At 40.5% G+C, this 17,100-nt stretch overlaps 1 protein-coding gene across 6 annotated transcripts in view; it reads left to right on the forward strand.

Moving 5' to 3' along the window:
- The window catches only part of sema3b (sema domain, immunoglobulin domain (Ig), short basic domain, secreted, (semaphorin) 3B), a 72,137-nt gene that overhangs the window by 40,167 nt on the left and 14,870 nt on the right, over window positions 1-17,100 (forward strand). Inside the window, exon 2 of one of the 6 annotated variants that reach the window (XM_088368576.1) lies at window positions 10,301-10,395. The exons of 4 other annotated variants lie outside the window; for them this stretch is intronic. The gene's annotated coding sequence lies outside the window, so the exon portion shown is untranslated. Of the gene's footprint in view, window positions 1-10,300; window positions 10,396-11,471; window positions 11,977-17,100 lie in introns of those variants that run through there. One more of the 6 variants, XM_088368574.1, reaches the window with a different exon arrangement.

Consider the following 17,100-nt stretch of genomic DNA (forward strand, 5'->3'; position numbering starts at 1 on the left):
TTTGATCATTCTTAGTTTATCTTTCTTTGATACGGCCGAAAAGTAATTCCGAACTAAAAACATTTAAAATTAACCCTGAAAGTTCACATATGAAATTAATTGGAAATGATGAGAATTAATTTCAGTTTTACAAACATAAAGTGTACTGTCAGGTAGCTATCTTTTTTTTTTTTTTTTTGAAGCATTCTCGTTTTTGTTTTTTTTAGCGGCAACGAAATTGTCCTTTCAATTTAATTTATTTGGTCAGTTCTCATTAACTATAATAACATTGATTCTTATATGTAATACAGAACGTCATGTGAAAAAAAGTTCAGATTTTTTTTCAATATAAAATGTACTGGTGTGCTCTCGATGAATCAAATTTCCCGGTACTATGAAAATGAATGGAGCAAAACGAGCATTTGTTTTTTAGCTCCTCCAAATGGTGTCATGCCTCTGTGCTTTGTGGACTGATGCCAAATTCTACATGTGTGTGTTTGTGTGCAACCTCTTTGGCTAGTACACAACTAATTGACAGCTTTTCCCCCTTTCGCCTTTCCCCTCAAAGCGGTGTGGTGCGACCACATATTTACAATGGCATAAGGAAGCAGCAATTTCTTGAACTTTTCTCTTCCACATGGCAAGGCAAGCAGTTTGTGGCCACATGCTTCTGCTGACTGATCCGGTTTATCATATGTCGGGTTTCTCTAGCTTTACATGTGCCGTGCATACTTACTCTATTTGAATCATATTCCATAAATTACATTTTTCTTCCACATGATGTGGCCAACCACCATTCCTTCATTATCCCTTCCAAAAGAGCCACGCGGGACTCGCACGCAATACAGTAATCCCTCGTTTTTGACTGAGGTTACGTTCCGAAAAGAACCCATGATAGGTGAAGTCCGTGAAGTAGGAACCTTTTTTTTTCTCACCATCATTATATAGGTATACCATTGAAACCAAGGAACAAAACCTGACTTCAGTCCCAAGCATTTGTTTGACAAAGTGAAGTAAACACTTTCTTACAAATAACTACATTAAAATAATAATTTTAATCATCAATATGATGTACATACTATATAATAGGACAAATTGTGACTCATGCTTATTTCACTGCACTGCTGACTGTGCCGCTGCGGCATGACTCCGCTCTGTAGTGTCTTTTTCTTTTGAAGCTATAACACAATGCACTGTGAAAAAAAAATCAGTGAAGCAGTGAGGCCGTAAAAGGTGAACCGTCATAACGAGGGATTACTGTACTGCATTCACACTTGTACACGTAAGCACCTGCATCCACTTTGCACGCATGAACGAGCACACACACATCTCTCTTGTATGGTAAGAAAAAGCTGCGGAAACAACTGGCAAGTACGATGTGAAGATGCCGAAAAGTAAAGAAACAGTAAAAAATAATTGACTTAGGAACAGATATCTATCTACACAGTGCTGATGTCGTGGAGTATCCTGCTAATGATTAACAGCTGCATGAAATAAGACACACACACACACACACAGACACACACATGCACACAAACCCCATTGCATTGATTCAGTGCAGGTTGTTGTCATAACCAGTGGCGGGTTTAAATGGAAGAAAATAGAGCCGCCCCTATCCCTTAGCTTGGCGACAAACCAGGAAAAAACAGAGAAGAAAAACAGTGGACAGAATAAATGATCAAGTTGTAATTTTGAGAGAAAAACAATGTCGTGAAAATTATCTTATGAGACTAGGTGTGCAACAAACCAAACATAATTCTGGTGAGAATATTTCCATTTTCTGGCTTACTAAAATTATGATTTGACTCCTGTAATGTAATGACTTTGTTCTCAATGTAAAATAATGACTTATACGTGTATATATTTACCGACCTGTCAAAGCATAATAAATGGAACGCAATCTGTAGGCATCATTGTCGTGTCCCAATCCTTTTGTCTCAGTGCAATTACAACAATGAACAGACCAAAGACCTCACATCTGGATGTCTTTAGCAATTTATTTGGAGTTATGTTTCATTTGAAATAACCGTATGACCTTATATTCATATTCCATTTTTGTTATACAAATGTAATTCATCCGACATCGCCATCCAAATTCGCTTTTCTATTTTGAGAGGCCATGTTGCGAAAGCTGCCTGTGGTATCTCTGTGTTAACAGCCTGACGGTTTCATTTACACAATGGGGAAGAACAACAAATCTTAATCGATTGGACGTACATTAGTAGCCCTTTGGTGATATCTCGCCGTGTGGTCTGACAACATGATGCCTGATAAATTATTATAGTTTCAAAGAATCCATCTCTACACGCTACTGCTGCTTGATGACTGGGGTCTTGACTTCATTATTTTCACTTTTTGGATGCCAGATATTAAGTAGTTCAAACTGGAGTCCTGCTCACATTGCAGACTATAAAGTAGATTGCAGCATGTCATGGAAATCGCTAAGCAGCACTGATAAAAAATATAATTTATTTATTCTTTTATAAATATCTAAATGTCGACAAATACAAATCATTTAAATACAAATTTAAAATAATTTAAAAACTTATAGCAAACGAAATGCTCTGCACTCATTTTTAACAATGTTACCGGTCTGATGTAAAATGAAGTTAGCCAAATTTAATAGTAAAACATATATATCAATAAAAGTGTCTACTTTGAACATAAATTACATGATTGGGGAGTCTTGCTCCTCTTATTGAAGCTGCTCCTTCTATGTGTGTGTTGCCAAAATAACGCTTTGGGAAATTCAGAACTAACAGTATGAATAGTGCAGCATTTTTTCTTCTTCATACAGTGCGATCTGCTTCACGTAGTGGCACAACAGTGCCAACAAAATGAGAGCCAAATGAAAGATGGCGCTCCGTTACTCCTGGAAACAGTTACACAGCACATGTTGGCTAAAGGAAAGCTTCTGTTTGCATTTTAAAAGGCAGTATAGACACTGAGGATAATAAATAACGGTGGCTCTCAAGTTTCCCGGGTTTGAAGATGAAGTCGCAATATCTGTGCAATGAATCTTGGTTACAATCATATGAGAACACTCGGTGAACGCTTGTCAACTTTATGCTCCGCGTCTGTGCACCCCAATGTGGCTTTGCCATCCTCATCATCTTGATTTCATTATTTGCCATCTGGATGCCAAGAAATGGTCATGTCCCGGTCCAACATGCTGTTTGTTGTTGGGGAAGGAATACTATTAACTTTGTATTATCTGGAAACGTTCAGTATCGGGCTTAAGACACTTCTAAAGGCGCAGACTGGGAACCAAAATTCCAAAGCATAGTTTCATGTGTGAAATATTTTCACCTTTGTGCTTTTGAGTATTTTTGCAAAATAGCGAGCCTACTAGCTAAAGTCAGGATAACAGCGCACAATACAAGAGTACATCATTGCCTTCAATCCGAGCAACAATGTCGATTTTTCAATCAATTTCCCAAACATACCTTAATCTAAATTTTAGCTGGATTTTCTTCTTCATATAACATATTTTCAAATACTAAAATCATCTAAAATCATCATTTAAGCTATTTAAAGCAATTTTGGATGAGCCTAATATACATTGGAGTCCTCAAGAAACCTGATAAATACATTTTCATAAAAATCCTAGACGACCTAGTCGTCAAAGTGCCAAATATCAGTCGCTTGTGACATCTCTGTTGGAGGTGTCAGGTTCAAAGCTTCATCCTGTGAATAATTCGTTGACAAGGTCGATGTCAATGGACTTTTTTTTGGGGGGGGGGGGTGACTATATAAATGACCATATCATGTCTTCGCCCTTCTCCTTTCTCTTTAATGCTCAAATAATTTGTGATAGGAAAAGTCAAGCATCTGTCCCTTTAGTAAATCTATCCACCAGTCTTTGTCTCTCCTCATGCTGCTTAGGCCCCCTCCCTCCTTTGACACGTGGACTCCGAGAGGGGGGTGGGGAGGTTTGAAGAGAGAAGCCAAAACACAGGGAAATGACAGTTTGTTTGGCTAGGACAGTCTAATACTGAGAGCGTTCTAATCCTGTTCCACTTGGCCGACAACCTGCAACCTCAAGGCGGATGGATGGAGGAAGCCAGGGAACAGAGGCTGTGCTGGAGAAAATTATTTCATGATGTACAGTATATGGGCTAAACTGCTTTGACCCGATTCGCCATCATAAATCAAATAAACTACCAGGTTATTCTTGAAATAAACACACCACTGTTGTTCTATGAATTGTGGTCTAACAATTGAAGGGACATAGCTTGACATGTCTGTTATAGTGCTGGCGCTAATATTATTGTTTGTTGTATTTATACGCAAAGTTTATTTCAAGGCTAAAATGAAATAGCTTGGAGTTTAGCTATCGTTTTGTTATATTTGAATGTATTGATTTCCACTTTTTTTGTCAATTATTTGACATTTGCATTAGGATTGGCATCAATTTGTTAAAGTCATAATTAGTTTGCTCCAAACAAAAGCTAAAAATGAGGTCAATATTTTCATAACTGAAAAGAACAATCTGCAATCATGTAATCTGTAAATTTCTTTAAATACACATTTAAGAGTTGAATAAGCGGATTCCTGAAACTCTTCAAAAATTATTTCAACGAACATCCAGTATATATCAGCAATATCAGCATTTATGCAGTCACTAGCAACAGAAATGTAAAATACAAATATTGTTGATAGAGGCGCTCAATATGCTGTGTGATAATGTCCCGATCTATTGAATATATGAGCTAATGTCTGCGAGAGCGGAACGCTGTTTTCCAGAAACCTCAGTAATCCCGTGACATCTGATCAAACTGCACTTTGCGTGGTGTTTTTGTTCACGTTCCAGCTTTGATTTGTATGTGTGCACACTCACTGTGTTTGGAAGCTACCGTAAGCTAATCACAGATGTTGCCTCTGTGATAACAAGGCGTGTTGCCACGTTTCCATGGTAACCTCAAATCATCTGCTTTCTTTGTGCATGCGATAGTGTGTTTGTGGGTCCTTTCGACCTGCACTATGCCTCTCATAAATAAAGTGTTACCTTTGCAACGGTACTGTAAATAAACAGATAAGCTCAGAGTTATCACAAGTACTTCTATGTCTTCTTCTTTTCGAACTTTTTCATTTTGTGCCAGTCTAAATAGCCAGTGGCACCATGTTGGCTTTCACAAGACAATTCTGGTACTTGTACAGACATCTGGTTTGTGGGATTGGCTTTGCAATTGTCTGCAGAGACATTATGCGTGCTTTGTTGGTGCACCACACACTTCAAGTGCAGCAAGGCGACACTAGGAATATTTTCCTCATTATGTTTGGGGTCTCGTTGAAACAATTGAAAGTTTCCACCCACTCCCACAATCTGTTTAAGTGTTTTAGATGTTGAATGGTGTGTTTGATGCACACCTGAAAGAAGGACCATAGAGGGACCCCTCCCAAAACAAAAACCTAGACGGTAGCTAAACAATAATATATTTTATTAAACACGGTAATTGACACAAACAATGTAAGCAAATAAAAGAAAAAGGTTGTAGAACACATGCTGGTTATATTTAAACAAGGATGCCACAAACAAAACAAACAAATATCTTACAAATATTTCTCAGAAAATGCTGCTGAAGATTCATTATGTGCTCACTACGGAGAGCAAGGGGAATGTGGAAATCAATTCCTGGAAAAATCGCCACGTACCCAAAAGTTAATTGTCCGGCCGGGCACCTGTCATATTTCTGGGGAAGGGTGGGCACTGTTCCCCCCCCCCCCCCCCCCCCCATGCTCTGCCTGTGTATCTGCAGCTATTAACAGCGAGTAAGAGACAGCGCCACATTGTTGTACTTTGTCATTGATATGGGCCAATGTCAGCTGTCTCTCGGGTGCCCGCCTGCTGCCCTGATTTGATGTCCCTGCCTGAAAGAGTTGTTTGTGCGGCAATTGGTAGTGAGTCTTAATCTTTCAAATCCCTCACTTAGGAAAAGTACATACAGTAGTGTACATCCATATACTCTTGACTTCATTACTGTAGTAATGAATTGTGATTGTGAATTGTGTGATTGTGAAATGTGTAGTAATGTTATTGTGATCTTTACCATGTTACCATGTGTCTATGTATGTAAACTTGCAGAATACAGAACCCGACATTCCTATACTGCACATGCAGAAGATAATAATGGTACAGGGAACGATAGAACGTAATAATAATAATAATAATAATGAAATTAAAAAACAGCTGCAACAACAACAACAACAACATGTTTATTGAATAAAAGCATTGTCATAAGGTGTGATCATCTATTTAACCTGCACAAAGCGCCAGGACTGATGCATGTGTGGGCCTTTAGACGCTAAATGTTTGTGTTCAGTCTCATGTTTTTTAGCCTTCATCTTTGAGAAGGTGATTTCCCTTTCTTTAGTCCTCCACAACACTGTGATCTTTTCTGGGTTCTTGTATCAGCAGGAACAGTTCACCAATAGCTCAAGTTTGATTAAAGCAAAGAACAGAATTACAGGGTCAGGCTGTGCTGACATTTGTGGTACGAAATGCAAACGTCAAGTTTGTTTGGAAATGGCTTCATTTTGTTTAATTTTCAGTTTTGCCCTGCATACAGAGACACCTTTATAAACCGGTGTTCAGCCAACTAGATTTAATAGTGGTGGGAACTAGTGCAGAAATGTGCATTCCACTGCGAAATACTGCTTTGTATGTGTGTGCGTGTGCGCGCATGAAAGCCGTGGCCATGCAAGGTGTTCTAATCCACGTTGTGACCTTCAAAACCTGCTTTGCAGCACACGCGAGAGGTTTTCTCCAATTTTCTCATTTGTTGTTTTGGATTAGAATATTTCTTACCTGATTCATTCTTGCAAAATGCTGTTCTCCGAAACACAAATAATGTATACTGTATGCGCCTCCAAAATATTTTAGAATATCAAATAAAATGTAACTGGGACTACACAGATTTCTGACGAGGCTATAGCCCCCTTAACCCTGATGTAGCGCCACCCCTGGCTTTAGTGTTTCTTAGTGTACATGTACATTCTACAGATGGAAAGAAAGTCATGATATTTACTTTGTATGGATATTTCACCTTGTTTGGCTATCCTTTTGGATTTGTATGCTAGGTGGTGGTCATAACCCCCTCCGTCGACCCTTGCAATCAATTGGGGTGTGATGCATGCCTTGAGAGGTGTTAGTCCCATCTCCGAGCCTCCTGGCACCATACTCAACCCTTTCTTCTCCCCAAGCCCGCACCCCTTGCACTCCAGACTGCCCCCACCTGTCAACTCCATCCTGTCACTTGCGTGTGACCACATCAAAGACAAAGAGGGAGGATTACAGGTTCCTATGCCCTCAAGGTTTCCCAAGAAAAGAAGACCCTCCTTTTCTCTCTTTCTACCTGTAACACTCAGTCCTGCTGCCCTCCTGTATTGGGGCCCCAATAATCCCCTCGATGTCAAGGGGGTCAGGGGACCATGTCATAGACTACCTGCCAGGACACATCACGCAAAGCTGTGGAGAGCTTGCATGCTCGATTTCAAGACAAAGACACCCCCTCTGACACAACACTGCATTTACGACTGCTGCATTGAGAATCTAGTTGGATGCTGGGTACAAAGAAAATCACTCCCTTTGCGAGGAACTGGCCTATAGTATAGCCAGGGGAGGTAAACTTTAGAGCATATGTAAGTCTATCGCTGCACTTACACAGCATTACCCATAGCTGCTGAAACGATTATAGCAATATCCTACCAAATATGTTTGGCTCCTATGGAACATTTGCTGTACCGTATGTGTGAAATAAGCAGTATAATCAAAGGACTGACGCAATTTGTGGGAATGGTGTAAGATGGTACACGCCTTAAATGGTCACATAACTCACTCAGTATGTGCTTAAGATAATCGTCTTGTGTGACCAAAAGTATTTGTCTTCAGTGGATTGTGTTGTGATGTATATTAATTATATAATAGATGCCATAAGGGCAAAGACAAACAAACCTAAATCTAATCAAAACAAAGTTACCAAAAGCACAGAGCGCAGATCATGACATCCTCGTGCTTGTGTGAGTTTGTGTAACTGTGCAGCCTGTGATTGACTGGCGACCAGCCAAGGGTGTTCTCGCCCTAAGTCAGCTGCAGGGCGAGGCTCCAGGTCACCCACTACTCACATGATATGAAATTCTACAGAAAACCAAAAGATCAAACGACAGCTGGAGAAGCACAAACAAATTTGTCATGTGGCAATTTATTTATTGTGTCATTCCTGTAATCAAATGGAATATTCCATAATGTGTTAAGACCATAATAGAAATTAAGGTCAAAGATCAAGTTATTGCTGGCCTTGGGAACTTGGTCAATGATGAGATGACGAATTGTAACAACATATCTTTGGACTGCTACTTAGGATTTATGAGTTGGTAAAAGAAAATGTGCTACTAGTGGAGAAGTTATGTGCAGTAGTACCTTTCATTGACTTTGGTACTTGTAATTGAGGTTTAGTTTCAACACAGTGACGGTGTGAATGTGAGTGAGAATGGCTGTCTCTATTTGTGTCTTGTGACGGACTGATGGTGGGTGAAATCTACCTTGAACCCAGCTTTGATAGGCTGGATGGATGGATGGATGGATGGATGGATGGAATACACAGACTGAGTTTCAACCAACTGTTTGTGACATGCGCCATTCAATCATCTGGTGTAGGATGATGGCAGAAAAATTGAGGCAAGAGAATTTGAAAGAGCAGTCAGACTGGACTTGTCCCACAAGTCAACTCATTCTATTTCTAATCACCAGAGTATTTAGAGAAGGACACTGGATAAAGATCAACACAAAGTCCCCAATGAGTTAAAGTCCCAATGATCATCGTCACACACACATCTGGGTGTGGTGAAATTTGTCCTCTGCATTTAACCCATCCCCATGTGATTTTGATCCATCCCCTGGGGGAGAGGGGAGCAGTGAGCAGCAGCGGTGCCGCGCTCGGGAATCATTTGGTGATCTAACCCCCCAATTCCAACCCTTAATGCTGAGTGCCAAGCAGGGAGGCAATGGGTCCCATTTTTAGAGTCTTTGGTATGACCCGGCCGGGGTTTGAACCCACAACCTTCCAGTCTCAGGGCGGACACTCTACTACTAGGCCACTGAGCTACTCAAACAGAACAGAGTAGCAGTGAGGCTCAAGGAATGATTTTCCGATAGGAAGCAATGACACATGCTGGTGTTGATAGCTTGTTAGCTGATAAGATAGCTTGACGTGCAGTGGGGGCTAATTGGCATTTGTATCATATGAGGGATGACTTCATCCTATGCATAAGCTGAAATACGGGCTAGGAGGGAAAGAGTGATTGGGATGTCATGGAGCTGTCAAAGCCAATTTAGCACATGATCCTTTTGATGACTCATTGCGATGAAGAGGGAATCATCATTGTGAGCATTCTTGCAGTTTTTATCCACCGAGCGAAGAATGACACACTGAAAAATGGCTGTAACTCTACCCATGCCTAAACATTCCTTTCATGCACAAATCTTAAATCTTTCCCTGACAGTTTTAATGTGAAAAAAAGATAGGGCGCCAACTCCTTAGAGTAAGGGAGGCTACATAATAGACACAAATTTTCTCATAGGTTAAAATTATATTCCTGGGTCAAACTGTAAAGATTATTAAACCTTCATTAATTGCAATGACAATTATTAAGTAATATCTTGACATTCTTAACTCGAATAAGTTTTATGTTGTTGTAAAAATCAATTTTTATTTCTGTTGAGATTTTTTTTTATAGCAATCTAACTTGTGAAAGCAGTCTTACGATTTCCAATTTGATGTCAATTGTATATCATTCTTTTCTTCTCACATTCTTCTTTTCCCAACACCCCTTTTGTGGCTAAACACCTGCAAAGTTAGCATGAATGTCTGCTAAGCCGAGGATTTTTAGATAAGATATTACAATTACTGCACTGAAAGGACCGTGTGCATGATTATTCTGCCGTGAAAAGTTGCCCATGCCAACACTTTCAATGAGAGACAGAAAAAAAAAAATTACACCTTTTGATCCAGTGACGTTGTAACTGAGCAGTGCTCACATGCACTGGCAGTGCGTTATATCACAATTTTTCGCCTTCATTCCATTGGCAGGTGCTGAACTTCGCCCGGCAACCCTCAAACAAATCCACAAAACGAACGCCCAGCAGGCAGAGTATGACGCCCAGTGAGAGGTCATGAGTCTCACATTAGGGGGTGCAGGCTCACTGTGGTGTGTGTGTATTGTCTGCACAATACGTGTGTTTGTGAGCACGTTTTATTTTTATTTGCCTCTCGCACCCTCCTGCTGACCTGTCCGTCATAAAGCCGTCTTAATGTCTTTACAGGCTGTGGTCCTCACAAAGACTTTTGTCTTAAGCCTCTCTGCTTTTGCAATAGAAAAGGAATCAGCTTCTATCACGGGGAAAACATTGGTTTTGTGGTAAGTTGGTGAAGTCTGATGATCCTCACAAGTGGTGTAGCCTTAAAATTCACCCTATGGGCATTGATGCTTTGACGTGCAGAGATGTTCAGTGGAATTAAAAAGAGATGTATTTCAACATTAGGTGTGTACTAAAAACCATGTTACAAATAATTGCTTCCCATTAATAGATCACAAGACAGAGTTTAATTTAGAGCATGTCCACCATTAGAGATATTATCCATCCATGCATGGCTATCACAATTATTTTTGTGTGAATGGAGGTTGTTCCAGTGGAAAAAAAACTAAAAAATAAACTAGAGCTAAAAATAAAAAAGAAATAAAAAAAATAAAAATGCTATAAAAAAATACAAAAACTAGCAGACCATTTCTGGTTATATGAAATCAAAGTAAAATTATAATTGTGAAAATGTCTAGTTTTCATATTTTTCTCATTTAATTTCATACACGAGCTTTTGGGTTTATTTAACAAAACAAATACGCAAGTTGTTGTATGACTGCACTGCATGTGATGTTGATGTCAGAGTATGTGATTAACCACGTGACATGCATACAATATAAAATATTTAAGTCAAAGTAGAAAACATTTAGTGATTTTCAGTCATAACCTTTCTGAAATGTAACACCAATGCCAGCATAAAACAAAATCTAAGGTGTCCCAGTTGGCCCACCGGGGTCGCCATGGCAACAACAAAGACGCACTTCTTATTGCAAGACAATTTGGGAACCACAATTTTTCGAGTTGTTTTTTTAGTATACCGAAAATTCTCTGCATTTCAACCATTGGATTAATATTGCTTTACCGACATTGATTCACATTTTGCCAAGTAATGATTTGAGAATGAAAAATGTGAAAGCTGCTTCCAATGCAAACATACAATAGTGCGCAGACATATAATCACCCACACACGCACACACACACACACACACACACACACACACACGCACGCACACGCACACGCCCCTTTCCACTCCCCTTCCTCTTTTATCCCACCTTTCCCTCCTCCCTCTATCGCTCCATCCCTCCCTGTCTCTCCCCTCTTGAATTAAATCCATTATTCCTGCCTGCTCTCCCTCTGAGCACTTCAGCGCCGCTCAGCTCCTGTGTGTGTGTATATGTGTGTTCGCACGACCCGCTCACATGTGTATGTTAGGAAGACTTTTTGTGTGTTTTTCTAAGTGGAGTCGGAGTGCCGCCGCTCATCAGTGAAAGTGACTGCAGAATTGGGGAGTACCTTCTTGTGCTTTCTTTCTGGAAGCATTTCTGAGACAAAAACTGAACTTTTTGCCTGCTGTTTTTTTACCCTCTTTTCACATCACAGGATTTTCTTTTATTATACAATTGGAATTGAATTTTTGGAATTGTGTGCATCCGACCACTTTCTATGGGTTGGAGTTGCTTGACTCCATTAGAACTTACCTCTTCGTAGACAAGGTGCACCATGGTAGTGGCAAATAGGAGGGATTTTTTTTTTATGAGCTACTTTTAAGCATGGAGTTGGAAGGCTCAGGTGGACACTGATCCCAATCTTGGAAGTACTGAACCCTTTTGGTGGTTGGTTTCCACAAGCAAATGGACAGGTGAGTTTATTCTGACTCTGGGTCCTCCTTCGTGTATTTAGTCAGAAAAAAGGGCAATTAAGGGATTTGGTCTTGAGATTTTGTTTGGATTGGTTCCAGTAGGAAGCTGTGCTGAACTCACTGCTGCTTCTGGACTTAACATGACAGACATGGTGGTCATGCACTTACTTATTTTTTTGCTAGCAACACTCCATCAGCATGGCAGCCACATCAATTAGGATTTATTGTAACTATTTTAACTAAGGCCCTCCTTTCCCCCTTGCAGCTGTACTTATAACAGTTTCCATGCTTTTTCTGTTGCTCACATACAAAATGTTAACGTGTGTGTTTGGGATTTATTTGGTCATGAAAACAGAGGTTTCTGATGTTGGACCTGAGAGAGGGTCTGCTGCTTTTGTCCCAAACCTATTTTAGACATGTCCCGGGACTTCTTCATGGAGCCTTCTGCTGTTCAGATTGAGTTGGAAGCACGCAAATGTTTCAAATGTCTTGCTAAGATAAAGAATAAGAAATCACAGACAAGTAATCAGCCTTGTACAAGTACTCATGAAAAAATATAGTCCATATGATGAAACCTAAATTGTACCCCAGAACTTATTTACATACATTTGAAGAAAGACGTGCCAAAGGAGCAATAATTTACCAAATATCCTTCCAGTTTTAAACCACATCAAAAGGGTGCGTAGTCATAGAGCAGTCACATCTATTTGATAAAAATGATTTGCTCCATTATCTAATGCAACTTGGCTTTACTGCATTTAGTCAGGAGAGCCACAAACATCAAGCATAGCTCAAGAGCCCGACACAAAGTGACTCCAAGTCTTTAGAGGATTTAAGCTGGGAGAAAGAAGAGAAGTGAGACGTTCTGAGGCAGCAAGCCCGGTGGTTCTTGAAAGAGCCACAGAGGAGAACATTAGTGTGTTATGCTACTTGCTGGTCAAGAGCCATCTGGAGCCCAATACGTGATGGAAACTTTCCCAGACTACAAAACAGCCGCTTGCAATTGTCAGATCAACTCAAACTTTTGCTAGAATCAGAAATAGAACTACTGACACTGATAACAAATGATGACTTCAGGCTGGAGGGAACGATACGAGATTAAATATGATACCTGTAACATTAAGGACAGACATTCATATTACTAGAGCAAATAAAAATGTCTTTCCGTAGTGAAAGAGTGGATGCGATGATAACTGTACTTGTCCCCAAGGATTTATTTACCACATGCTCATTTTCTTGTTTCTCCTTCCTCGACTCTGTCAGCATATTTTAGCCTTGATGTAGTTTTGCTGCTAATTCCTGGATTTGGAATTTAATCAGACAGCCCTTACGCCATTAGACTTTGGATCACCTCTTTTTTTGAATGAATTAGAGAGCCTTTACAGTAAGACTGAAAGTACTCTTTTACGCCCTCTAGTGGCTACTGCAGCCCCCAAGCAGGTGGCGTTTACACACTTCCATACATTCATTCATCCATCCATCCATTTTCTGTACCGCTTTGTACCCACGGAGGTTGCGGGCTTGCTGGAGCCTATCCCAGCGGTCATCGGGCAGTAGGCAGGGGACACCCTGAACCGGTTGCCAGCCAATCGCAGGGCACACAGAGACGAACAACCATCCGGACTCGCACTCACACTTAGGGGCAATTTGGAATGCTCAATCGGCCTACCAAGCATGTTTTTGGGATGTGGGAGGAAACCGGAGTGCCGGGAGAAAACCCACGCGGGCACGGGGAGAACATGCAAACTCCACACAGGGAGGGCCCGAGGTGGAATCGAACCGGCACCCTCCTAACTGTGAGACGGACGTGCTAACTAGTGCACCACTGAGCTGCCTTCCATACATTCACTTTCTATCAATTTTTTTTAGGGTTGCCGTTGAGCTGTAGAGGAAACGGGGGCATTGTAATAGATTGTGTTCTCCCTTTTAATAATAATAATAATAATAATAATAATAATAATAATAATAATAATAATAATAATAATCGTATCCTAACCCTAACTAACACGTGTCCTTATGAATCCAGTTAGTGGCCCTTTGTTTGATTCTTTTCTCCTTATCCCTTTGTCTTTTCATTGGTCCAATACAAGGAGAGCTATAAGACGTGCTGCGTTGCAGGCTGGGAAACTCATTTTCTCCCATACAGCCAAACAATCAGTCCTTTTCTCTCAGTTACCTTTTGTCTCAACTCCCGCTCCTTCTCTCTATCTGCCCCTCCAAACTTTCAGGGCTGAAACAGGCGGGATGTCACGATTGTCACATTCTTCTTCATGTGTCAGTGTTGTAGCTTAACGACCACTGGAAATACTTTTTGTAACATTGCACTAAATTCCTTACTTATGCCTCTCGTTGACTTGGAATGACAAGGTGAACGAGCATCACGGCTATGACAAGTTACTTTCTTATGATTAAGTGCTGACAACCTTGAATACTGAATGATTTAGAAAAATCGTTTTGTCATGTAGTGAACATGACACATGGTAAGAGCAGTAAGCAGACATCATGCAACAATCTCTCATCATTATTAGTTACAATGTTGGAAATTGGTATGCGATGACTCTGCTTTCTGTACTCCCTGATGCCATTTGCTTTTTCGCCCTCTAACATCCTCACCTTCAAACACCTCGTCTCAGCCTCCAACTGTAGCTCATTTCAGTTCTCCAACTTTACAACTAAGTAGTATTCTCAGAAGGGCTGCCGGTTAAATGCTAATAGCCATCATTCATTCATTATGTTGTGCTGTACATTGGCTTGCTCTCTAACCTCACTCTCTAAAACCTGTCACACCCGGAAGGCCGACCCTGCTTTGTCTACCCGTCGCTATTTAGGCTTTTTTTTTTTTTTTATGGGACGCCTGACCCCCACCCACTCTAAGAAATCTGGACTTCTCGCTTTCTTTATTTCCTCTTAGTCCACTCCCTCTTGGCATGCTGCGGTAGTGTCTATTGGAGCTGAACTGAATAAAAGTGTCAGCAGACCCAATGGGTTTTTCTTTTTTATTAAGATGCATTAAGGAGCTAGCTGTGAGTTTGTGCAATTGTCAGGGAATGCGTGTGCACAGTTAAGTGCTGATCGAGAAAAGCTGTGTGTATGTGTGCGTGAGTCCTGAGAGGACGCATTAATGTACACACAAACACACGATGAGACTTGTCGAGCTTTTAATAGCAGTCGACAATAGTGTCAGACTCCCAGGGACAATGAAGTGAAAGGTGTGCAAGTGTACCACTATATGTTGCGTCATTGCAGCGCCACACAAACGGCAAGTGTGTGCGTGTGTCAGCCCACGCACGCACGCACGCACGCACGCACGCACGCGCACACACACACACACACACACACACACGCACACACACACACACCCCAGTCACCACAGCAAATTTCAATTCATGCTTTATAAATGCATTTTGCACACCATAATCAGTCACTTCCTTTAGTGTTGGCAAAGAAAATCTCAAGCTTTTGTTTTTTTTCACAGTTTTGCCACGCAAACTTAGCAGCCTAAATTTCAAGGTTAAAAAAAACAAAACGGGAAGAACACAACACTTCTTTTGTTCACTTGGAGAGCTGTGCAGTGTGGCACAGGAAACCAAAATGTGTGCTGTTTCAAAAGCTTGCATATGCACCTTTGTCCATTCACGTGTGTGAGTGTGTGTGTCTGTCTCATGTATACCGCTAGGTATGGGTGTTTTATGTTCCTGTCCTGTTGTGTTGGAGAGACTAGGGAGTTGTGTAAGTTTATAAGAGCTTTGCTTGTTTCTTGTCCTCAATAGCTCCATTATTCATAAAATGTGTGCCAGCAGCACATGTGTGTGCATATGCGCAATATATCCCTTGCTACAGTTGTCGTACTGCGAAAAAGTCTCAGGCCCACCACGAGCTTTGTTGTTTTTCATTCCTCAAAGCAGTCATTTCTACATAGTCAAAGAGAAAATGGTAGGCCACACACAGCAACAAGATTACACAAAACTGTGAAGAGGGGTGGTTTACGGGTAGAGGAAAAAGTAACGGCGCCTACCCGTTTTTGTGTTGCAGATGGCATTAAAATAAGATTCCACGCCCCATCATTATTCGCAAACCAGGAAGTAGTCTGCTGGCTAGTCAAGAGATGGACTTAAATAGAACACAACTAGCTTTATTTTTCTCTGTTTGGGCGTAGCGGAATCTCACGCTCTCCTGAGTGGCATTATAGTTATACCATATACGGTCAATATAGTATTGCAAAAACAACAAATCTAATGGTGGCCTACTATTTTTGCACTGTACTCTATGATCACTCACACCCTGGACACGTTTTGAGTGAGTTTTTAGTTGTTGAATGAATGTGTTTTGGCTGCATTGCAGCAAATGAAAAATAATCCATCCAGTCTCAACATCGCTTAACCAATTCAGGGTCACACGGTGAAAAATAATCAAACAGTGTACAATTTTGAAAAATGGCTACTGCTGTAAGAAAAACCATAGTTGGTCCATTTTTCCTTGGGGCAAGACTCACGTGTATTATAATTTTTATTCTTAAAACAATATAAGTGCAGGTCAGGACAGTATTTTGGAAAATGACTTCAGACATAATTTATCAATAACATCCGAGATAATGAAGCCATTAAAGTATTCATATCCCCATATGAATGTACTTTAAACAGCTGTGCATTAAAATAAAGCTGCTGAAGTTAAGGGAAAATCTTGTAAATGAAGCTATAAGTAGTCAAAATATGAATTAAGGGAATCATTACCAACATGGAAGTAAGAAATATCAAGCAGAGTTGCCATTGAAATCTGTAAGGTGTAATGTGATAAATGCAAGTCTTTCTCCTGAAAGACATCATTGTGGTCAGCAGACCACAGTTTTTAAATACGTGCGTGTGCGCGCGTACGTGTGTGTGTTGTGCCACAGGCTCTGTTCAATTTCTCCAATAAAACAGTCACTATTTTAACTTGATAACTGTCACACTTGACAACAACACATTCATTGAATGAGACGGCAACATTCGATCAAAACAAACAAGCAAAGCACAACGATTAGACAGATTATAAAACGATTATAAAACCATAACATTAAAGGCTCTATTTTCGTGAGCCGTGCAAATCAAGAGTCAAATGCACCGTGGCGCATGGTGTATTTCTGCA

The sequence above is a fragment of the Syngnathus floridae genome, chromosome 2 (genome assembly GCF_059516105.1).
Source record: "Syngnathus floridae isolate MCC-2025c chromosome 2, RoL_Sflo_1.0, whole genome shotgun sequence".
NCBI classification, from domain to species: domain Eukaryota; kingdom Metazoa; phylum Chordata; class Actinopteri; order Syngnathiformes; family Syngnathidae; genus Syngnathus; species Syngnathus floridae.